This window comes from Felis catus, chromosome D1 (assembly GCF_018350175.1).
Source record: "Felis catus isolate Fca126 chromosome D1, F.catus_Fca126_mat1.0, whole genome shotgun sequence".
Classification (NCBI taxonomy): Eukaryota; Metazoa; Chordata; class Mammalia; order Carnivora; family Felidae; genus Felis; species Felis catus.
In genome coordinates, this window is record NC_058377.1 from 34532344 (window position 1) to 34558132 (window position 25789).

The following is a 25789-nucleotide window of genomic DNA, read 5'->3' on the forward strand; positions in this document are numbered from 1 at the left end:
TGAGAGGAAACCACACTATTTCTTTTCTTCTTTTACATTTCTTTCTTTCCATATATTTCTATTTTTTATTATTAAGTCAAATTATTGGCTTAGCAGAAACAGACCTCACTTAGCAGAAACAAGAAGCTCTAATGTAGCCTTTATCATTGCTTAAAAAGAATTTCAGGTTATCATTCTTTTAATTGCTAATCTAGTAAGCTGAACTCTTTACCTCAAAGGAAAAATGCTATTTACATTTAACAACATTAAAAATAAAAGTTTAATGGCTTTTAAAGGTAGTAATATAGTAATATAGTAATATAGTAATAAAGTAATAAAGGCTTTAATATAATTAAGGTAGATTTTTGTTTGTTTTTTTGTTTGTTTCATGCTAGTGCTTCTGGGCCTTTCAGAGCAATCAGATTAATAATCACCCTCTTTATAATCTAGTTAAGGATGCCTTTGGGAAAAAAAATACCAGGTCAGTCATTGTGTTTCTGATCAGAAATTCATATTCAAGTCTCTGTTGACTTCACTTGTCTCTTCCTGACTAAAATTACATTTTTCTTTTTGCTTTTGTAAAGTGGACCCACTACTACTTTAGTCTAAAGGGTCTTGGCATTCCTTCAAATAGTTGTAACTTGTAGCTCTACCTTAATTCTCCTTATGCCAGTTCAAGAACACCCTCAGTTGCCTCATTTGTATCACCTCACTCAAGTCTATTTATCCTGTAAATGGTCCCATATCTTCCTAATTCAAAGTATATTCTACTTCTTCAAAATTTCTATACTACTTATCTCAACCATATATGAGCACATCAGTTGCAGCCTTGTATTGTTATCTTTTTATATGTGCATTAAAAGCTCCTTGGGAATAGTGACTATTGTACTTCTTAGGTACCTAAAAATATGCAAAACTTCTAAAAATATAGCAGCATTTGGAGGTCTTTCTAAACAACCTGTGAATTTTTTTAACTTACAAATTGCTCTACAAAGTCACATTTGGCTTTCACTTTTTAATGCATTAACTATTGTTTTCAATTTTGCTTTCCTCCTGCTATAACTTCTTGCTAATAGACAAACAACGTCTTCCTGATGAAAAAAAAGTGCAAACTTCCTTTATAAATTAAATTTTTGTGATAAATGAAGATAACACAGGAATAAATATTATATATACTTCATTATATATAATTTCCATGAGGACTGAGTCATATCAACTAATATCCCTTTCATGTTTGCCCTATACTTTAAATGATTCAAACAAGACTATTTCTTTGGAAAATTTTAGTTTTAAGGAGGTCTGATTAATACATTCTAAAAGCCATGTAATCATAGAAATATAATGACTAAAATTAGGATATGAAGATGGAAATGTTTTAGTATTTTTATAGCTTAGTATGTTTTTTATGGGGAGTAAATAAAGGTATAAATATACCTAATTGATGGAGGCACTATCTCATGATTTATCTGTACCAATACTGCAAAAGTTTTGATGGTCTGTTACTAATCAGTACCTTTGAGATTTAGTTTTAATTTGACAAACTTGATGAAAAATCTACACAAAATCTATCTACACTAATCTACCCTTTTTTTTTTAGTATTTTTTGTAAAGTTTGTTTGTTTATTATTTACTTTTTTGGAAAAAGAGACAGAGGTTGTGCTGAGCTGTCAGTATACAGCCTGACCTCAGGAACCTTGAAATCATGACCTGAGCTGAAATGAAGAGTCGGATGCTTAACGTACTGAGTCACCCAGGTGCCCATTTCATTCTTTTTCCCTTTCTCCCTTTCTTTTTTCCTTCCTTTTCTTTCTTTCTTTCTTTCTTTCTTTCTTTCTTTCTTTCTTTCTTTCTTTCTTTCTTTCTTTCTTTCTTTCCTTCTTTCCTTCTTTCCTTCTTTCCTTCTTTCTTTCTTTCTAAATAAGAAATAGGATGCCATTACAACATTAATTTAAAATGATCATCTTATGGAAATATAAAATAAACTTGCAGAATCAGAAGATTTAATAACCTAGTCAGTGAAACTTCCCCAAATAGCCACCTGGCAGACCAGGTTAAAGCACAGTCACAAATGATACAAACCAAAGGGTATGACTCACCATTTTCTACTTGTTGCTATAGCATGTAGGATCATAAAACATCTGTTACCAAAGAATATTTTGGACAATTATTTTTATTCAATATTTTCAGTGTTGAAATTATTGAGCAGGAACACTTGACTGCCTTATTTTCTTTATTTTTTTTTCTGTTACTTTTTATGTCTTTAATCCTAACAAAACCAAGCCTTTATCTTTGGCTCAGTAGAGCTCTGGAGACAAGTAGTTACAAACAGACCCTGGACTATTCAGAGAATATTGGCTTTTGTAAATTAGTAATGGTCTATCCTTGTCTAACTTCCAAATACATTCTGGAAAACAATAGCATAATTCAACAGCAACAGCATATTAACCTTTTGTTGGGTCTATCTTACTCCATATATGTTCTGCTTTTTCTTTTCTAAATTGTGCTTCCTAAATATATGCTAAGAATTGTAGTAGGCAGTACTTGGGATACAAACATAAACAACTATTCTCATTCCAAATTTTCAGAGTGTAGACAGAAATCTACCAATATGTTTAAGTACAGTGTAATAAAAGCAATTATATGAGTAAACACAATATTCATATGTCATAATGCAAACAGGAGGAATGTCAATGTTTGAATGTTGTAGGCTTTGAAAGACAAGAAAGACTTTAAGAGACAAAGGAGGGAAAGTAATCTCAGGTATTGAAACGAGAACAAAAATATGAAAGTATAAAATAATGTGAGCAATTGCATATGGTTTGCTCTTGATGGAACATAATGTGAATAAAGAAATAAGAAAAATTTTGATTATGACCTAGATCATAAATGCCTTAGACTTCATTGGAACTTATTGTATAAACAGGGAGGGGTCATTAAATGGTCATTAGCAGGACTGTGACTTAAACAAATTCATGTAGAAAGGTGATTATTATAGCATATAAATGATGGAATCAATGGGGCAGAGATTACTGACAGGAGAGGAGTTAAGAAACTTTACATGAATACTCAAGTATTTTTTTAAAACATCAGTAGAGAAATATGTATGTCAGTTTATAAAATATGAGTGTCCCTGAAAAATTAGCAGCTGGAAAGTATGACTTTAAAAATCTTCTTTGCATTATTAACATATATATATATGCATATATATACCTTTTAAAATTTTTTAATGTTTATTTATTTTTGAGAGAGAGACAGAGACAGACTGTGAATGGGGGAGGGGCAGAGAGAGAGGGAGTCACAGAATCTGAAGCAGGATCCAATCTCTGAGCTGCCAGCACAGAGCCTGACATGGGGCTTGAACCCAGGAACAGTGAGATCATAACCTGAGTGATGTCAGCCACTTGCCTTACTGAGCCACTTAGGCGCCCCTGCATTATTACTATATTAATTATATGATCCTTTGACTCTAAAAAAAGCAGAACACCCAAACAACTTGAAAAGGTCAGTGATAGCATTATAAAGTATTAAACATTCACTTATATTTTTCAAATAATGTAACTTTTTTAGTGAATTCCTCTAGAGAATTTCTTTCTCACAAGAAACATCTTTTTCTTTCTTTTTCAAACTCCCTTTCCATAAATGAGAGCAAAACTTTCTTAAAATATCATTACTTCACATATTTGCAAACAATATTTAACATCTTGTTCTCCAGTATTGTTATTAAATAACTACTTAGTTTCAGGTATTTCAAATCAGATTGGGTAGTCTCAATTAATGAAAATCTATCAATTTGGTAAAAATAATCCACTTTTAATATCTATTAATTTCACAATCATATCTATAATTTAGAGGAAAAGATGTTTTGATTAAAGACATGCTCTACTTAAAAAGTTCCTATTAGATTTAATTCAGGAAGTTCTTTGTATGATTAAGGAAAGCTTATATGAATTAGGATGAGCATCCTAACTAGTAACAAAAGTCCTATAACAATAGATTTGTGCTATTTAAAATAAGTCAATGACTACCTATATAGATGTTTTCTACACATGTCTGTCGCACAGTGACATATTGTTTGTTTTTGGCAGGAAAAGTTCTTTCTCTATGCTGTATTTTAACTTCTCTTTCTGTTGCCTCTAATTCATAAGATAAAACAAGAAGCAAACTTCTCCATAATATTTCAGTTTCCCCAAGATGATTTCTCATGATGTGACCTAGGTCTCAATGGCCTCATGGTTGGGAGTATCATCAAACGGTACTTTCTATTCTTTCACTTCATTACCCAAGCTCCAAATCTTCATATCCTAAATATCAGGAAGCTACTCATAGAAGGAAACTTATTACAAAGGTAAAGGAGATAGCAATTGCTTCTACATGTTGCTTATTCTTCTTCCTAGTAACAGAGAAACTCATCCCAAGCTAATTCCTAGGGAAATGTATTTGAGTGAATTTTCTAAAGCAACTGTTAGGTACTAGCCAAGGGAAGCAAAATGCAAGGAGAAAATTGGTTACTAATACTCACTGGAGTTCTTCTTGCACAAGTTAGGAAAGACTATGGCCACCCATGACCATCTATAGCCCCCAAAGTAACAGGTATATTCTGGATTCAGTACTTAAGGAGTAAGAAGGAGGACTATGGTGATAGTAGGAAATAAATAGTAAGCTACCTTTAAGTAAACTTTATTCTTGAAAAGTGCTCTTTTTTACTAGCTTGAATATTTCTCCTCTAAAGGAAACAATGAACCACCTTTTTATTCATTATTTGGAATTTTTACATACTGAATACAATTAATATTACAATGATTTTCTTCATAAATGTTAATAAGATTAAAATAAATCCCCTGAAACATATGTAATTTTAGGGCTTACAAAGTATTTTCACATGCATTTTTGGTATCAAGCTTAAGATGAAGATTGAGAGTTATATATGAGAAGTATGCGTCTGTTTTTTACATGTAGAAACGTACTGTCAGAAAAGCTAAAGACACACATATAGCAAGTTAACTGGAAAGTGCAACATCAGGAAGCTGAAAGGGGTTTGAAGGAATGATGTTGTCCACCCTCAACCAAATCTTTTCCCAAGCTCCATTCATGCTATGAATTCTAAGTATAAATGATATTGTTGTAGGGTGGAGAAAGAAGAGGAGGAAGAGAAGTAGGAGAAAAGGGTGATTGTGCATAAAGCATATAAGATCACCTTAGCATCATTGGCAGAGGTTGGAGGGAGTGAAAAGGGAATAAAGATGAGAAATGACAGTTTACTAAAAGCAGTTATCCAGAAGAGACCCAAAACGTTTAGTGTTATTAATTGTTTCTGCTGTTTTTAGATATTTTCTGAGTTACTTAAAAGCTGAAAGCACTCTCACATTACATTTATGGTATTTTAATATCTTTATATAAATCCAAAGAAAAGAATCTAACACAAATGCTTTGATATTCAATTCAGCAAATACTTTTCTGGTTGTACTGAATTCTCATACGCTGTGAGAACCAGGGCAAGCATAAAATAAATGCTACTTGGAAACATTTAAATATTCTGGTTCAGTGAACTGGCACAAAAGGTTGTTGCAGAAATGACAGATAAGTAATCTAAAGCAGCTAAGGGAGCATGAATGTGGGAAGAAAAATACAGTAAATTATTTATTGACTATCTACTTAGAGTCTGGAATTCTCCAGGTTCTTGGGGGCAGGAGGGGGGGGGGTACAACATATTCAATGCATGATCTCTAACAGAGAAACTTGCTGCCTAGTTAGGGTAAGAATTAGAGCATATCAACTTTATTGACAACACAGAGTACTAATTTTTCCCCCATAAACTATAAAAGTGTGTTCCTAGACCAGTTTGAATAGCCACCAAATAAGAAATTCATATTTTTATTCACTTAAAGAAGCAGAAGTTTGTCTATTTATGAATTAAATCCAGAACTTAGCATTATCAGTCAATAACTGTTTTTAATAAATATAAAAAGTAGGTGCATTACTTTGAACATATATTACAAACAAGAAAATTCATAGAAAGATAATGACTCATTCAAATCATCTTAAAAATAACTTTTTTCTTTGTTTGTATTTAAAAATTTATATAATAAATACATTATTTAAAAATACATGAACCAGGGGCGCCTGGGTGGCTCAGTCGGTTGGGTGACCAACTTCGTCTCGGGTCATGATCTCGCAGTTTGCGTGTTCTGGCCTGTATGGGGCTCTGTGTTGACAGCCTGGAGCCTGGAGCCTGCTTCGGATTCTGTGTCTCCCTCTCTCTCTGCCCCTCCCCCGCTCGCACTCTGTCTCTGTCTCTCTCAAAAATAAATAAACGTTAAAAAAATTTTTTTAAATACATGAACCATAAAAAAGTAATATCTTACAATTCAGAAATCTCTAAAATTTCAGTGAATAGCCATTCATTTAAACATGCGTTCAACACATACTTATTATCGTCATGAATTAGATACCTTAGGAACAGAAACACACATACTCCTGCCTTCACAGACTTTAAAATATAGTGTAATATATAGTTGGTAATCCAATAATCACATTTAAAAGAAATAAAACTGGTTCTGTGACAGATTCTTGGGAAAGCAGCATGAGCTAAAAAATAAGGGTAATGTAAGAATAATGTAAGAATAAGTATAGTATCACAATTTGACCTAACAGGGAGATCAAGAAAGTCTTCTATTAGGAAGTTAGCTTAGGGGCGCCTGGGTGGCTCAGTTGGTTAAGCGTCTAACTTTGGCTCAGGTCATGATCTCATGGTTCGTGGGTTTGAGCTCTATATAGGACTCTGCGCTGACAGCTTGGAGCCTGGAGCCTGCTTCCGATTCTGTGTCTCCCTCCCTCTCTCTACCCCTCCCCAACTTGAGCTTTGTCTATCTCTTTCTCAAAAATTAACATTAAGAAATTTTTGAAAAAGGAAGTTAGTTTGAACTGAGAAGATAAGGATGAATAGAAATTAATTAATTGAAACAGTAATTAAAGAGAATCTCAGATGCAGAGAACACCTAAAATAATGACAGGTACACTATTTAAACCATTATTAAATTATTATTAAATTATTTATTAAAATTATTGTTAAAATTATTAAAATAATGAGTACACAGGGCAAGCAACAAGACTAGTGTGATTGGGCAGAGTCAGGTGTTAGATAATGTGGGAGTGCTAGTGAACCAAGTTATATGGAATTCTGTTTCTATTCTAGGAGCTATGGAACCCCTCTGAAATATTTCAGATGGGATAATAATATGTTAAATTTGTGTTTTCAAAACTTCACTCTAGATGAAATATGAAAAAAAATTGAAAAGATTCAGATTGGCAGAGTAGATACATTTAAACGAGTTAATTATAAGTTAGGAGGCTAGTTCGCTAGTGCAGATGAAAAGTAATGGCAATTTGAAATACAGTGGAAGTGGACAAAGTAGAAATATTTAGAGCTATTATACGGGCTTGATTATTAAAATTGGTGAAGAATTAAATATGTGGTGGAGGCAATGGAATACTACGTGGCAATGAGAAAGGATGAAATATGGCCTTTTGTAGCAACGTGGATGGAACTGGAGAGTGTTACGCTAAGTGAAATAAGTCATACAGAGAAAGACAGATATCACATGTTTTCACTCCTGTGTGGATCCTGAGAAACTTAACAGAAGACCATGGGGGAGAGGAAGGAAAAAAAAAAAGAGATTAGAGAGGGAGGGAGCCAAAACATAGGAGACTCTTAAAAACTGAGAACAAACTGAGGGTTGATGGGGGGTAGGAGGGAGGGGAGGGAGGGGAGGGTGGGTGATGGGTATTGAGGAGGGCACCTGTTGGGATGAGCACCCATCCCAGAAACCAACTGGACAATAAATTTCGTATTTAAAAAAAATATATGTGGTGGAGGGAGAAAGAAGATACCAAGTTTGACTTCAAATTTTTCAAATTGTAAACAAAATGGAAAACAATGTCATTCACTACAATTAAAAAAAACTAAGAAGAAACAATAGCAGCGTGGGGGGAATGGTGAAGTAGGTGATGGGGATGAAGGAGGGGACTTGTGATGAGCACTGGCTGTTGTATGGAAGTGCTGAATCACTATATTATACACCTGAATCTAATATTCCACTGTATGCTAACTAGAACTTAAATAAAAACTTTTAAAAAACAAAATAAGACAAGAAAAAGACCAGATGTCTATACTACATTTGAACAAATACTTACTATATCCATTGTTGCCATCTTGCCCTTGAGAAAGATTATTTTTGCTATAAAAATATGAACCTTGTTGTTGCTATTTTCCTTTGGAAGTAAACATTTTTCAGTAATTGTTTTATGCATAATTTGGGATCAAGGAGTCTTGAAAAATTTTGAAGAGTTAGTGGATGGTTTGTCTCTAGTGGTTTTGGCGCTTAAAGTCGCAGAAGTTTCAGTGATTTTATACTTCTGGATTCACAGGTTTTCAGCTGATAAACATTTTATATATGTGCCTGCTCTTTTTTCCTGTTAACCACTACCTAGTCAGCTAAATCCACTGAATGCTTTAGTGGACACTTCATAAGGTGGTGGCCTTTCTCTCAACTATCCTCTTTTCCTGTGAATGGCACATATTGACCATAGTTAATTAGAATAACCTAAATTATCGTTATTATTTCAGTTGTACATGCCTGACTGATTTAGTTCCCTGAAAATTTGGAATGTGTAATACACACATGCGCGCGCGCACACACACACACACACACACACACACACACACACACCACAGAGACACATGCAGATATTGAACAATTAAGGTTAAGTCACACTAATTACAAAACTCTGAAAGAAAGTCCATAATTGATTCCTGTTGGGGTAGCCTTAAATGACTCCTAATTCATTTCCTTCTGTGTTAGTGACTATCAGCCCTTCCCTTGATCTAAAGTACTATTCTCCATATCCTTCAACAATATTCTTTTACAGGCAAAACAATAGTGTCTGCTATGTCACAAGAACTGTGCTGGTTATCACAGTTGACTACAAAATATAACATGGTTCTGCCCTCAGGAAATCACAGTTTAATAATCGGGGAAAATCATGTAAGTCAATACTTATACAAAAGTTAGGTGGCCTCAATAGAATTATGTGTGTGGTAGGAGTTGTCAATTTACTTGTAAGATAGGTCAGAGACCTGTGATATCAGATGAGAGTATGCTTCACGTAGGAGGTAACATTATCATTAACTTACAGAATTTATTAGGTATAAATTAGGATGGCGGGGGCGGAGAGCTCACATCAGACAGAGACAGGTGAGAAAATACTCAGATGTAAAGCAGGAGAAAGTAGATTTAGAAATGCAATTACCTTGGGATGGCTGAGAAGTCTAGGAGAAAAATCACAGCACAGTCTGTGAAAATAAACCTTGAGTGATGAGCAGGGACCAGAATGTAGAGAATCTCGTAGAGCTTGGCAAGAGCTTCAAAATACATCTATGAAAAATGGAGACACACTGAAGGACATTAAGCAAAGGATTCATGTGATTAGTTTTACACTGCAGGAATAGAGAGGCAGTGGAGGAAAATCGCCTGCATTTCCTGGGGACTGTTGCAGGAATGAGGGCAAGAGGTGATGAAGGTCAAAGGCAATAATAGAGGAAATATAGAAAAAGGGATTTGATAAAAATGATGCTAAGAAGGAAAATTTAATAGAGCTTGGTGACTAATTGCATTTGTGGGTAAAGAAACATATAAATGTGGGATACCTCTCATATTTCTGACTTGGTACTTAACCTCCTTGCTTTTAAATACTTTATCTTTAAAATAGAGATTGAAAAATGTTCTAAGGTGTTAAAAGGAATAAATGTAGATAGTGTTTACAGAGATTCCATCATTGTTCAGGCTAGTAGGAGAAATTCAGATTAAGCTTCCTTCACCGTTTTCTTCTAATTATCAGATAATTTAAAAGAATCAGAGAAACTCTTAATGTCAATTACAATTAGTGACAATTCATATTTCATTGTATAAACTGCTAATCATATTGCTTGTTTGATTAAACCAAATCCCTTATAAAATGCCATCTAACACAAATAACTCACAGTGTAATTTTTATGTGCATTCCAAATGAAATGGGAAAAATGCAGGTTCTTACATCTTTTAATATCAAAAATTTTGCACATGAGATTAAATTTTGTTAAAAAATAAAATAAATTGCCAAATTTTTTTTCAAATCCAGGATTCAGTTAAAAGTGGAATTTTTACATTATTCTAAAAGCACATGTCTTTAAAATTCTATCAACAGCAAAGAAAAATTATCATTAAAAATTTTTTTTTTGATGTGTATTCACTTTTGAGAGAGAGACAGAGTACAAGGAGGGGAGGGGCGCAGAGAGAGGGAGACAGAATCTGAAGCAGGATCCAAGCTACAGCACAAGGCCCAATGCAGGGCTTGAACTCACAGAGTGTGAGATCATGATGTAAGCCAAAGTTGGACACTTAACTAGCTGAGCCATCCAGGTGCCCCAAGAAATTCTCATTTTTGAGTCACTATTTCATTGGTGTCATTGGCTTCATGTTAACAGTTTGGATGACAGGGGCATGTGTAGGTCTGTATGTGTGTATGTTTGTGTATAGGTGTATGTGATTCTTATTCTTTATTTTGTTCACCATTCAACTTTTCAAAAGGAGACAAAACTGAAAGAATATGTTTATCTCAGAGATTAGAGTATCTGTATGAAGTTGACCTTTTCTTGGCAAACAATTTGAGCCTAACCTGAGTGTCTCAGTAGGTTAAGCATCAGACTCCTGATTTCAGCTCAGGTCATGATCTCAGGGTTTGTTATCTCACATTTTGGGTTTGAGCCCCGCATCCGGCTCCATGCTGAGTGTGGAGCTCGCTTGGGATTCTCTCTCTCCCTTGCTTTTTTTCCCCTCCCCTGCTTGCACTCTGGCTTTCTCAAAATAAATAATAAATATTTTTCAAAATTGAGACAAATATTAATTTTATTGCCCAAGGTAATAAAGGGAAATTTTCACAAATATAACTTATTGCTTAATATCTATTAATTTGAGAAAATTCTATAGTTTAGAACAGTGATATAAGAAAGACCATGACAATGATAAAAATAATTTTTCATTGTTATGTCTTGCTGTTTACAGCTTTACTTTTAACTTATGAATAAAAGACAAATAGGAGTTATGACTTGTACATTGCTAAATTAACCATTTTCTCATCAGTTAGTGTTTTTTTATTTTTATTCTCTTACTTATGATATCTCAAATTGTGTAATAACTGCTCTGTGCATACCACAATCCATTATATGTGAATCATTTTCTTTTATAGGGAAATTGCCAGAAAAACTTAGCTGACCAGAAAACATTCAATTTAGCACAATATATTGATATAATTTTGTTCTATTGTCTTTAAAAAAATTACAAACCTACACATTTGTGTTGACTTAAGTACATGACTTTCTACAATGTAGTTAAAAATAAATATCTTCTAAAGCATAGTTAATTATTCAGTTTGTATAAAGATAATAGTAATTATTATAAAATATTCACCACATGATGAGCTAATTTTAAGGTTCCATATTATGTTTAAAGATATTTTGGGGCGCCTGGGTGGCGCAGTCGGTTAAGCGTCCGACTTCAGCCAGGTCATGATCTCGCGGTCCGTGAGTTCGAGCCCCGCGTCAGGCTCTGGGCTGATGGCTCGGAGCCTGGAGCCTGTTTCCGATTCTGTGTCTCCCTCTCTCTCTGCCCCTCCCCCGTTCATGCTCTGTCTCTCTCTGTCCCAAAAATAAATAAAAAAACGTTGAAAAAAAAATTAAAAAAAAATAATAAAAAAAAGATATTTTTAATACAACATCATTACATATAGGAGATGCATGCCATTTATGGCTTACTGCTGATCCCTAATATGCAAATCAGAATTTTAACAGACTGATTACTGAAGGAGAAGATTAAATTTAAGCTTTCATATTTTTAAGATATTCCTTCCCACTTTGAACCTTACAAACTGCATCCATTTTCTCTAAGTGAATTTTATGTTTTATTAATTATATACCATCATAAATAAAATACTAATGTCAATATAGACAAGAAATGTAATGATGAAAAACACAGACAATATCCTCGTCACTTGATCAAGTGTTTACATAACACTACAAAAATACATTTTTCCTCTGATCCTAGAGCTCCTGTGTAGAGCTATAGAGGATTTCAAGAAAACAAGGTAATTTTTTAATTGGAACTCAGTGAAATCCATTCAGGCTGTTAATATGAATTCTAGTTTTGTGTATATTTACCAAAAATTATCTAAACCTCAAGAATTTTGACCACTGTTATTTTTTTATAAAATTATTGTGGGCTGGACCCACATTTAGCAGTGTTATCCTCTCTCCATTACTTTTTTAATGAAAAATATGTAAAATAATTTGTTCCACAAATATATATAAGCATAAAAATTGAAGCAAAAGAAAGTTGAAGATAAGTAGAGTTTTCTAAATGTCCTTTTTGTTCAATTATTTATTTCTATTTTGCTTAGCCAGTGTGATGATAATTTATAGTTGAAATTGTTTAAATGCAATTATTTATACTGTGAAAATTGCACGTTATTTTTTTTAAAGCTGTAAAATGAAAATATTGTGTCTCCCTTCCTGTCACCACAGCTGGTTCCACCCTCCATAGTTCCACTCTTTCTGAGTAATCATTATCTAAAATGTTTAGTTTATCTTTCCAGTAAATTTCATTGCATATATAAACATATATATATGATATGTATATGTTATATATATATATGTTATATATATATATATAATGTATGAGTGTGTATATATACGTATTTGAAGCATATACAACTCATACTATAATTACAATATTACATCCATTAGTTTTACATTAACAATATTGTAGAAATTTTAAATATCAGTAATCTTAGAAGTGAAATTTCTAGATTGAAAGACATGTGAGCTTTAGTTTGGTTGTAATTTCTAAATTGCCCTCAAGAAAGGTTATATCAATTTACACTCTTACCTAGAGTGTGAGTCCCTCTCCCCCATACTTATATCAACAGAAGTCATTAAATCAGTGTGTCAAAGATGGTGTTTCATTGTTACATTTATTTGTTTATGAGCATGGTTGGCTAGAATTTATATACTTGTGGCCCATTTACATTCCTTTTTGAGCACACTTGTTGCTCATCCTCTATTTTTCTCTAGTAATTATAACAGTTGAAATGTATTAAGAACTTACCAAGTGCCAAATATTATTTTATGTAATATGCATATATTGACTGGTTTAAGCCTTACAAAATAAACAGGTATTATTTTAATCTCCATTTCAAAAAATGTTGAGGCAAAGAGATTTTAAGAAAAATTGCATATAGAATCCTCGATCTAGTAACAGATGGAGCAGCATTTGAACCCATGCCTGGTGTTTCTGAGCTTACCTGTTGGGCAGTGTTGTCTCTCATTATTAAGTTGTTCAAGTTTTTTATATTATCATGGAAATACTTTTTCTACATTAAGACATTAACTCATGAAATTAATATATAACCTAATATATTAAGAAAAATTCAATGATCTATAATATTTTTTTTTATTTTTTCATTGGTTTCTTGACTTTTTGTTTATATTTGGTTGTTCGCATAAAAGAGTATTATTCAAGAATATATTAAAACTCTGGATGTTATGATATTAATTTATGAGATTTCAAAAACATCAACCAAATATTTTTATCACATATTTTGCTCATTTCTTCTTTAAAATTAATAAAACAGCACTTTTTTCCCTTTTGCTAAAATAACCAATATTCTTATATTTTTTTTCAGTGAACACAAGGAGCAATTTTCCATTCCTATTTTGGATGTGCATAGGGATCTGTATTATATTAACCCTAGTTTCTTCTTTTATTAAGTGCTATATTTTTAATATTCACAAAAATTTTAACAATTTTCATGTACTCTGGAAAAAGGACTTTCAGTTTCTTATGAAACTAAAAATGAACAAAAGAACAAACAAAATACAATAATGACAACAATCTTACTTTCAAATGAGGATTTTAGGGAATCTATGACTGAACTCACATAATACTGTCTATTCTCGTTAGCTAAATTTCTGAGGTATATGTGAGCATTCAGTTTTTTGTAAGTGTAACTGTATGATGGTTTATATTCAACCAACTACTTTTGCTTCTAAGAGATTTTTACCCTGCATCATGTAACCAAACATCTCCCAGATGTTTTTGTATTGGCTGCAGTTTTTTTTTCTTTTTTTTCCACTTTATTTTTATACCTCCTGTTTTTATATTAAAATTTCACCTTGTGTATTGCTGCAACTAATTCATGGGTTGACCTAAAAGCCTACATTTTTAAAACCTATGGTTTCATATATTTTTAAATTGGATGTCAGCAATTTTTTTTATTAGAAATGTTTTTAAATGCTCTTTAAGCAGTTGAGGAAGAGGAAAATAAGGCATTTAACATATGTGCCAGCCACAAACCTAGGCATTTTGCACATATTAATTCCTTGATTATTCAAAAAAGTTATAAGGCAAATTTTATTTTCATTCTAAAACAGAAGAAGCACACTACTCTCACTGAAACCAATAAACTCTCCAGTGACATATTTAGACAGTCATATAGCCAAGATTCACACTATGGTTAGCCTGGATTTCAGCACCTGTGTTCTTCAGTAATAAGAATATGGCATTTTATACAGTAGCAACAGAATATAACTCTGTCTTAACACTGAACACATATTTTGGGCAACAGTTCATTTTGAACAAGAAAATGTCAAGGATTTTTGTCTACATTAATTCCCATATTAGTAGAACTTATGGTGCTCTGTAATGAGGTAAATAATGGAAAAAATTAAAATTTATATTATATTTACATTATAAAAGATATTTAAGTTGTTACAAATGCCATTCATCCACTTACTCATCCACTCATTCATTTATGTATTAGTGATTTACCTCAAATTTACTATGTCCAAGAAAATACTATGGGAATTAGTAGCTCCCTGCCCTACTGAAAACTGGGAGGAAATGCAACTTTGAAATGTAAAACATATTTACACTTGATGAAAAAATATGGTAAGTGAAAAATGAGTCATATATTGTCAATATTTTTGGCAATTTTATTTATCATATTTATTATTATTTTTTAAATTCAAATATAGTTGACATAAAATGTTACATTAGTTTCAGGTTTACAATAGAGTGATTAAACAACTATGTACATTATGCTGTTTTCACCAGTATTGTACTTTTAGAAATTCAGAACAGAATGAGGAAAAAATTAAAATATACCAAATCCAGGTGCTCAGATATAAAAATTTTAATATCATGTCTTATTGCCTTCTAGAATAGTTTCAGAATATATCATTTACATAGTTTAGATCAGTATTGGGTTATTTACATGTCATAACTCATTTGTTGGTTAAGAAATCAATTTAATGGAACACAAAAATTCTTTAAAAAATTAAAAGAGAAGGATAAAAGAAAATGTCAGTGTGCATTATATGCATTAGTATGACGATTCATGTGAATTTTGTTAAGTTTATTTATTTATTTTGAGAGACAGAGAGCATGAGCAGGATAGGGACAGAGAGAGAGGGGAGAGAGAGAATCCCAAGCAGGCTCTGTACTGTCAGTGCAGAACCTGATGCAGGGCTCAACTCATAAACCACGAGATCATGACCTGAGCCAAAATCAAGAGTTGGACACTTAACCAACTGAGCCACCGAGGTGCCCTGCTTTGATTTTTTTAAATTTTTATGTTTATTTATCTGTATATGAGGGTCATATGTGCAATGTATTTCCTGCTGAAATTGGGGATCAAAATATTTGAATAAAATTATTTTAGATCATATCATATGGCAGAAGTTATATTCTGCCTTTCTATATAAATAGCACATTTATCTCCTTAGATACTTTTACTAAACACAATTTTCCATGACCATAGAATATTTCCTCAGGTTTTTCTACTATGGTGTTATCAATTACTTCATCTTGGGGCATTTGATTATTTAAATTTTCACCATACTAAATAATCCAATGATTTTGCTGGGTTTTCTGTTTATTTTCTTCAAGTAGATTCCTAGAATTACTATTATGAAGTCAACAGATAAAAACTTTAAAATGGCATTTATAAATGTTATTTATATAATCATATTTATTTCCTGCATTAAAATTCATAGTTCTACAAATAAAATATGATTTATTAAAGAAAGTTCAGATGAGAAAACAACACTTTTAATCTTCCTACACAAACACTATTGCTAGGTTTCATTTTTGATATATTTGATATTTTGATATATATATTTATTTCATTTTTGATATATATTTACTTACATTTTCAATGACTATTATTTAAAATACAAAGTATTTATCTAAAACAAATAGCAACACAGAATACTAAGAAAAATAGGAGGCAGTGATACTTGGAAATATGGATGCATGAGAGGGGTGTGAACCAGCCTTCACTTCAAAAAGATAAAGACTTTATGTATAAAAATCTGTATAACATTCACATTTTAAAGGGAGGACAAGACAGTTACAACATTGAAGAATCATTACCTTGTGCCCCCACATTGAGAGAGCATTTTGACTTCTTAAACACAATTATTCACAAACATTGAAATAATTTTGGGGGGAGATGTTCATTTTTTGGCCCATTTCCTGAACAAGACTCCCAAACTATTTTGCTGACCAAGGAATGATGAGCATGAAGACAAGCCATGCCACTCAGATCAAAAAGCCCAAGATCAAGCACCACTACCAAATGTTAATGCTGTCAAAAGTACTCAGAGCAACAAGCTGGAATGCATAATGTGATAGCCTCAGGTGAGGAATTACCTCTTGTTTAGTCAAGCAGCTCAAATATGAAGGCAGAAGCCACTGCACCTGATCTGTTACGACTTTGAAAAGTAAACACACACACACACACACATGCACACACACAGTAAACCCACACAGCATTCGGACTTGGTGATTAGTTAGCCCTTGGTCTGGAAAGTGTCATTCATTTATGGACCAATGACCACGAGCCTGGTAAAATTCTTCTTGCTGATCAGGTTCAGAAAATTTTAAGTGAGGATAGGAGAAAGATCCTTCAGCAATGCAATGAGGCCTGTAGTTCCACTGGCTTAAAGAATGCAAAGGTTTTATAATACATATTTTTTAAACCCTAAACTGGAATGTCTGTATTATTTAGAGAGAGGGGAGGATATAATTGTGTTATCTTCTAGCCTCCAAGACTTGCATACATAAAGAAACAGACAGCTAGGAGGCCCATAAAATGTCCCCAAATCTGGGTTTATCCTGCATTGCAAAATTTTTGCTTGCTTTCTGTTTGGGCCTACCATTTATATGACCAAGGTGAATTATTCAAAAATTATGCTGAAAATAATCCTTTGATCTCTCAAAATTCTATTCTGTCCATGTAATACTACCTTCTAAAATTAGTGAGCATACTCTCTCTCTCTTCTGAAAATATTAATCAGAGCATGACAGTGACAGGTACTGATAATCAATGCCCTTTAGCCCATAATTACACAGCTAATTTCCACAGAGATTAGTATCCTCTGAATGTTTGGATTCTGCTACACCTCCCAAATTCATATACTGAAATCCTAACCTGCAGGTGATAGTATTAGGAGGTGGGTCTTTTGGAGGTGATTAGGTCAAGAGGGCAGAGCCTTCATGATAGGGAACAAAGCCCTTATACAGATCTCCCTAGCCCATTCTGCATAATGCAGGATACAAAGAGAAGTTGGCAATCTGCAACCCAGAGGAGGGTCCCCACCAGAACTAGACCATACCGACACCCTGATCTTGGACTTCCAGCCTCCAGAACTGTGAGCAACAAGTTTCTGTTGTTTATAAACCTCTCAATCTATGGTATTTTGTTATAGAAGTCTGAATGGACGAAGACAGAGATCCATTGCTTTGTATTAATATGTCTTTCTGTTATATGCTAAAACTTTAATAGAATACCATGTAAAAACAGCTAATAGTTATCTGTCCTAATGTGAATTAATTAAATCAAATGCTTCCTTACAAACAGCTAGTTCGCAGAACTGCTTGAGGGAAATGATAGATACAATGGTTGTAAAGATTGAAAACTATTGTGACACAAAAAGTACAGATAGGATGCTATCCTGGTAGATATAGAGCCAATCAGAGGTCAATAAAGGGAGAAATAGGATTTGAGATAAAAATTTACTAAGTGGCTGCAAAAATATTCAGAGACTATTTTATTGTTGCCTCCTTTTTTACTTCCCTACATTTTTACATCTTTCCTTTCTCAGAATTTTTAGAGCAACAAACAGCATTCTTTGCACTCAAGGAGTTCATGGTTGATTAAGGAAAGCAGCATCAAAGGCAACAAACTATAATCCAATCTCAATATCATGGAAGCCCCTAGAAATAAGTAGTTAAATTTATGGAGTCAGCAAAGAGAAGTATCACAAAGCAGAAAACATTTTACTTGGAGATTGAATAATACCTTCCCCAAATTTTATTTGATCTCATAGTAACTTATTTAAAATTCAAAGTTCCATTCAAAATAGAGACTTCATGAAAACAAAACAGTAAAAATATTGAAGCAAAGTTCTGAACTGTTAATAGGTCACTTATTGTATAACCATCTTTTAATTTCTTTCGGACCACATGAGAGAAAAGGTACTTTTCTAAACCTCTAAGTGGTAGGATTTTCATCAAAATATTAGGTTATGGCAAAAATCTTTTTGAAAAATGTTAGGTGCTTGCTCATTTTAAAATTATCTTGAACTGATCAGCCCCTGTTTGATACAGATTTAGAATCAAAACCATTAACTTGAATGTCAGTGAAGAAAAACTTGTGAGCCAAACAACTAATATAGAAATTAACACATAAATATTAAGCAAAGAATGAATAGAGAAAAGGAACATATAAGTCATCCTATTAAACTAAGTCTTTGTTACAGATGCATTATAATTCAAACCATAATAATTACTTAATTTAACTCAATTCATTTCATATTTATTGAAGTTATTAACTAAAATGGATTATACCAAGGAAAGTAGAAACTATATATTATAGTGATCTGTATGTCTATATATCAAATATCCATTATATGCCAGGCACAGTATTAGTCGAGGCTGAGGAAAACAAAATAAAAGATTCAGTTTCTGTCCTGTAGTATCTTGCAGTTTAGCAAAGGTGAAAGACAAATCCACAATTGTGCTATGACTGATACTACATTAGGACACATCAATAGAGGGTCTTATTTCACATTCATGGAAGCTTGGAAAGCTTCCTGGGTGTGACTAGATTATGTATGAACTGAATTTTGGAAAAAATAATAGCTTCTAGGTGTGTAAGAAGGCATGATCTTTGGAGGCTGGGGATCCTATCATCACCTTAACAGAAAAAACTGCCCTCTTTTACCTGGGTAAATCAGTATCTTTTCTGGTAATAAACATTGCTTGTATAGCAATGAATAAGAATGAGTCAGCCAGTTCTGACAAACCAAAGTGGTGACAGGATTTGGGTTTCCTCACATTCTAGGGCTTAGTGTGTGCAAACACTGCAGGCATGGAATAATAAAATATATTGAGGCAGTGAAAGGTATGAAGGAAGAAAGATGGAGAGTTACAAAGAGGAGAGGTTATGAAGGAATATGTCTATCATAACCCTGGTAAGAACCATGTTTGTTAAATTCAGGTAAAAATTAAAAAGGACTTGAAAACAAGTGCAAAAAGTAATGACAGAGATGATAGGATAGATAGTAGATATTTAGGATGTAAACCTGTTAAATAATTTCTCAAAATAAAAAAAAAATCAGAGAAAGGGAATTCAAGGTGACTCCCAGTTTCCCATGTTTGCCATCAGAGTACACTTTAGTGTCATTGACTGAAATATGAACTGAAATTCAAGGAAACAATTTTGGGAAGAAGGAGATGATGCGTTAAATAAAGCACAGATGAGCTTGAAGTACTTTGGGCAGACATAGTTGGAGTTGCAAAGTAAGACATATATATGTCTTTTCTTCACCTCTAGGAAGTTGAAAGGATTGGGAACAGAAGAAGATAAGAAGCCTAAAGTGGAATTGTGTGTTTGTTTTAGAGAAATACTTGGTAAGACATTAGAATACAAGAAAGAACAGTAATATTTCTTAAAAGAGTTCTAAAGAAATAAAAATGAGATAAAAGAACACTACAGCGTGTACCATTTTTCACTCTTATGACATATACTGCTTATGAAAACCATCAAACTTGGTTGTTAGCAATGGACAGAAAAATATAATTAGATCTCCTGTTGTATATATAGAAGTATAGAGGCAAGATTAAAGTGCTCAGGGAGCGTAGTGTTACAAACTGGGAAAGCAGCTACATTTGCAGTTTGTGGATTAAACCATAAGAGACTCTTAAGGACTGAGAACAAACTGAGGGTTGATGAGGGGTGGGGGAGAGGGGAAAGTGGGTGATTGGCATGGAGGAGGGCACTTGTTGGGATGAGCACTTGGTGTCGTATGGAAACCAATTTGACAATAAAGTATATTTTTAAAGAAAACTATGAACGAGCAATTTCAGAACAGGTATCAATGTTGTGTCTATGGATACTTCTAAAGCAGAGATCCCTGGCTGAGAACCAAATTATCAGGAAAATTATTTGCACTGATGAGCAACATAAAGGAAAAGATCAGAATAATTACTAAGTGCCTATTCATCAGGCCTTTTACATGTTTTCTTGCTATATACAAAAGTACTTCAAGCAGACGGGTCATGGGTCCCCATTTTATACATGAAGGTCTTATCTCTGAGAACTTGAATGATGTCTCGAAAGTGAGAGAGCCAGAGATAAGGTGGACCAAATTTCAAAGAAAGGGTGATGGTGCTCTCCTAGAAATAACACACTAAAAATGCTTGCCAAGTGGAAGATTCAATGAGTGATTGAATTACTGATTCTCTTAGTAATAAGAATATCTTTTACCTGCCTATAAAATTCAGAAGTTTTTGTTAGTCTAAGAATGGGTCCCCTTGCTGTTGCAGATGCAAATCAGTTATTTTGCAACTGCAGTGTTTGGTTAGTTGCTAGGAGAAGGTATTGCTGTGTCAGTGGTTTCTGGAAGGCTGCTTTTTTTTTTCAGGTTTGCTTACTTGGAAAAGGACTCATTCAGGAAGTAAGACTTCAAGTGTTCTTTAAATTAAGTGTTAGTTAAACAAATCTAGGGTTATTTAAACTTATTCTGAGTGATTTGCATTAATTTTAATGTTTTCCCCTTCATAATTGACTTGACCTGGACCTTATTCATTTCATGAAGGAGCAGGAGAACCATCATTACTAGAAAAGAAAATTGTTCAGGAGAAGCTTGTCACTGAGTGCTCCAATTATAATCCAGCTGAATAATAGATTCAAGAGAGAACTTCTGCTTTCTTTTCTATGAACACCATAGAAAAATAATGTGTGTGCATGTGCACTTGTGTGTATAATGAGTGTGTGCATGCATGTGTGTACATATACTTACAGACACGTGAACACATGTGTGTATATATATATATGTATAATGCATATATGTATAAACCATTGTAATGATGCACAAAAATCTCTGAAGTTTTTGTCTTCCAAAAGGCACAGATTATCATTTAGGGAAAAGGTAGTATATTATGGCTTTGTTTCAATTAAACATTTATTCAACATTTTGATGGGAATTTGTTTATATTTAAAACATTTAAGTGAATATACTGACAATTTCAGCTCAGTGATCTACACAAAAATAGAGTAGCATAAGTGTGAAGACACTTTTAATGGGAATATATTCATTGATATGTTTGTATGAAAACAATTCTGGAAATAACAAAAATATGCTTAAATAAATAAGTGTGGTGCTTATATATTACAAAATATTATGTAGCCATTAAAAGTAATGACATATACTGATACCACATAATATCTTAAATATATTCTTATACAATATAGCAAGTTTCACATTGAATACATATAGATATAGATATAGATATAGATAGATATCAGTATCTATCTATATCTATATCTATATCTATATCTATATCTATATATATATATATAGAGAGAGAGAGAGGAAAGAAAAAGAAAGAAAAAAGAAGAAAGAAAGAAAGAAAGAAAGAAAGAAAGAAAGAAAGAAAGAAAGATTTAATAAAAGACATATTTTTAAAAGTTTATTTATTTATTTTGAGAGGGTAGGGACAAAGAAAGAGGCAGACAGAGAATCTCAAGCAGGCTCTGTGCTGTTAGCTCACACCCTGATGCAGGACTCAAATTCACAAAATATAGTCATGACCTGAGCCAAAGTCAAGAGTTGTATTTAACTGACTGAGCCATCCAGGCATCCTGAGAGAAATATTGAATGAGAGAAAGAGAAGATACATGTGTGTTCTTTTCTGTATACATAAACATTTTACTGAAAATTTCCTGGGAAGCAAAAATAAGAGTTGTGAAAAAAGGGATTTCTTTTTTCTGTTTTAAACTCTTCAGACCACTTTATTTTATTTATATTTAACTTCAATGAGCATGTTAGTTTTATAATATTTTTTAAGAAGGTATCATCAATATTACCTAAGTGACTTAAAAGGGAGTTTAATGTATATGTGTATATGCTTCAAGTTACTATCACTGCAGGTGAACAAACTTAGCTTTTGATATAAGTTCAAACAATGACCTCTTTGGTTGCCTTTTTTTTTTTGATAGTTTGGCCTGCAAAATATTAATAAACTTACCCTGTAATGCTATTTTCACCTCTGAATTTGTCATAAGGTGAGCTCTTTTTCTCTCTGTCACACACACACACACACACACACACACACACACACACTACTGTTCTTCAACTCAGTGGGTTAGGTCACAAAGATTTTTTTCTTTTTTCTTTTTTTTTTTTAATAGTCACTAGCAGTTTCAGTTTTAGTGGTCTTCTCAAAAAGAAAATAACAAAAGCGATGGCTGAATACAATAGCTCTTTTGCAGCTGGATAAAAACCAATACACATAGTTTTGTCTCTACTTTTATTTAACTTTCAACTTTCTTTCACCAATGTCTTTTCCTCCTGGAAGATATTTAGGTGCCACAGCAATCTATCTAGTTTGTCTCTTGAATTAAACTACAGTAAAAGTTTTGACTGGTAACATTGACAAGTTAAGCCTTTGATTTCCCCCTCACTAATACTATATTATCCTAAAGAAAATGCTTCCACTGAAGAAGGCATAATGTTTCTAAAGGTGAAGATCTTTAACTCCTGAAGCACAATTTTCAAGGTTATTAGTATGTTTCAAATTAGAGCCAATTTTTACAACAATCTTTCTTCAATTATAATTACAATAACATTTACACAAAAATGTTTGGTTATTAGTATTCTCACAAATTATTCAGAAATGTGTGTTCTTATTGGTTTCAAATAAGGTTGCTATAATCACACATAGATATTTAAATATGGGAAATTGATAGTGGTTAGTACTTCTGGGTAAAGGCACCATTTCCCTGAGGACAAGATGCACACTGTACCTCCCAACATCTTGTTATATTCTGCATCCATTGGGTATAGGAGGAAAGAGAATGGGAGAGGCTCCTTTGCTTTTATGAACTTGGCCAAGAAGTGACACACACTCCTCCACTCATTCAAATGATCACACTTATGAAGGGGATAGCAAATGTAGTCCCTGGTTCAATTACCATCTCCTACATCAAATGGAATATTATGGCAGATGAGAACAAACTTTTGTGTTCAGCTACGCATCTGTGTCAGACTGTCTAGTACTTATCATGGTATTTGAATTGAATAAACTCCAAACAACCTAAATTAAAGAAGTCTGTTTTTTTCCCAAGAAGGATTTCATCATTTGAGTAAATATTTTTATATTTTCTGTTCTGTTTATTCTTTTAGCATGCTAAAATAATGAAGGCTCAACATATTAGCATACATTTTGTAATTCCCAGAGTTTGCATTTTCATTAATAATTTTACTTTTATGCTCCTTTGGTTATAAAAATAAAATAGTAATTTACAACTTTTAAAAATACCCAGTATTTTTTTTAAATATGAGAATTGGGGGAGCCTCAATGGCTTAGTCAGTTAAGAGTCCAACTTTGGCTCAGGCATGATCTTTCAGTTCATGAGTTTGAGCCCCATCTGGCTCGGTGATGATAGCTCAGAGCCTGGGCCTACATTAGATTCTGTGTCTCCCTCTCTCTCTGTCCCTTTCCCCCATTCTGAAAATTAAATAAGCATTAATTTTTTTTTTTAAATAAGAGAATTGGGGCACCTGGGTGGCACAGTCGTTTAAGTGTCTGATTTGATTTTCACTCAGGTAATGATCTCACGGTTTGTGAGTTCTAGCTTCATGTCAGGTTTTGTGCTGACAGTGTGGGGCCTGCTTGAGATTCTCTCTCCCTCTGTCTCTGCCTTTCCGCTACTCATGCTCTCTCTCTCTTTCTCTCTCTCTCTCTCTCTCTCTCTGTCACAAATAAATAAACATTAAACATTTTTTAAAAATGAGAATGGGTCACATGGATGGCTCAGCGGCTCTTGATTTCAGCTCAGGTAAGTTCAAGCCCCATGTTGGGCTCTGTGCTGACAGCACTGAGCCTGCTTGGAATTCTCTCTCCCTCTCTCTCTTCCCCTCCCCCACTCATGCACTCTCTCTTTCTCTCTCTCAAAATAAATAAACATTGTTCAAAAGCTATGAGAATGTTTAATAGAATATAAGTGGCAATTATGGTTACAAGATAAAATACAGTACACTGTGTATTGTAACATTCATAATTCTACAACATCATTTGTTGTTTCTCTGAAATTCAAATTTACTGAGAGTCCTGTATGTTCATTTACTAAATCTGACAGCCCTATTTCTAAGGGATATTGTTAGCATTCTAAATGAATGTAGAAAGTAATTTTACTCAGAAATAATTGGTAACAACTGAATATGCTCTGCCACTGTTTCTTTCATTATCAAAAAATCTATTGCTATATTCATTGCCCTATTTTCTCTTTTATTTAACTCCCAGATTCCTCATTTTATTAGAAACTGAAATCCAGGGCTTGACATGGTAAAATATTTGTCATCAGCTAGTTTTGCCATTCTTAAGTCAAAAATAAGCACATAAAAGAAAAGGGTAGTCACACATACTCTTGACCTATCCTATAGTATTAGATAGACCTAACTTTTTTTTTTTTTTTAATCACAGCTAAACCCTAAAGAAGGAAGTATGATTTTGGTTATGTTGTAATTTAAATTTCACAGGAAAGATATTGAAACAAAAATGATGTGATTTGAAAACTGCAACTATCTGATTGTAGTATTAATTTAAAAGATTATAAAAATCTCATCATTTTCTAAGATTTTTATAGTTTCAGGTCTTATATTTCAGCATTTAATCCATTTTGAGTTAATTTTTACAAGCAGTATAAAATACAGGTGTAGTTTAACTCATTTGCATGTGAATATCCATTTTTTTTTTCCCAGCACCATTTATTGAAGCAACTATCTTTTCTCTGTTGGGTATTTTTGCCCCCCTCCAACAAATATGAGTTGACCATATATGCATGAGTTTATTTTGGGGTTCTTCATTTTATTCTATTGATCTATGTGTCTGTTTTTATGCCAGCAAATATTTTTTCAATTACTACAGGTTTGTAATAAAGTTTGAAATCAGAAAGTATAATGCCTTTGGTTTTCTTTCTCAAGATTGCTTTGGCTATATGAGGTCTTCTGTGTTTCCAAAAAAAAAAAGTATTAGAATTGTTTATTCCTATTTCTATATAAATGACATTGGGATCTTAATAAATGTTGCATTTAATCTGTAGATCACTTTGGGTAATATGGATACTAAAACAATATTAATTCTTCCAATCCATG

At 33.0% G+C, this 25789-nt stretch overlaps 1 protein-coding gene across 2 annotated transcripts in view; it reads right to left on the reverse strand.

The window, feature by feature from the left end:
- CNTN5 (contactin 5) overlaps positions 1-25789 on the reverse strand; it is a 1399046-nt gene that overhangs the window by 856662 nt on the left and 516595 nt on the right. Inside the window, exon 3 of one of the 2 annotated variants that reach the window (XM_045038579.1) lies at positions 9286-9410. The exons of the other annotated variant lie outside the window; for it this stretch is intronic. The gene's annotated coding sequence lies outside the window, so the exon portion shown is untranslated. The remainder of the gene's footprint in view (positions 1-9285; positions 9411-25789) is intronic. 2 annotated transcript variants of the gene reach the window in all.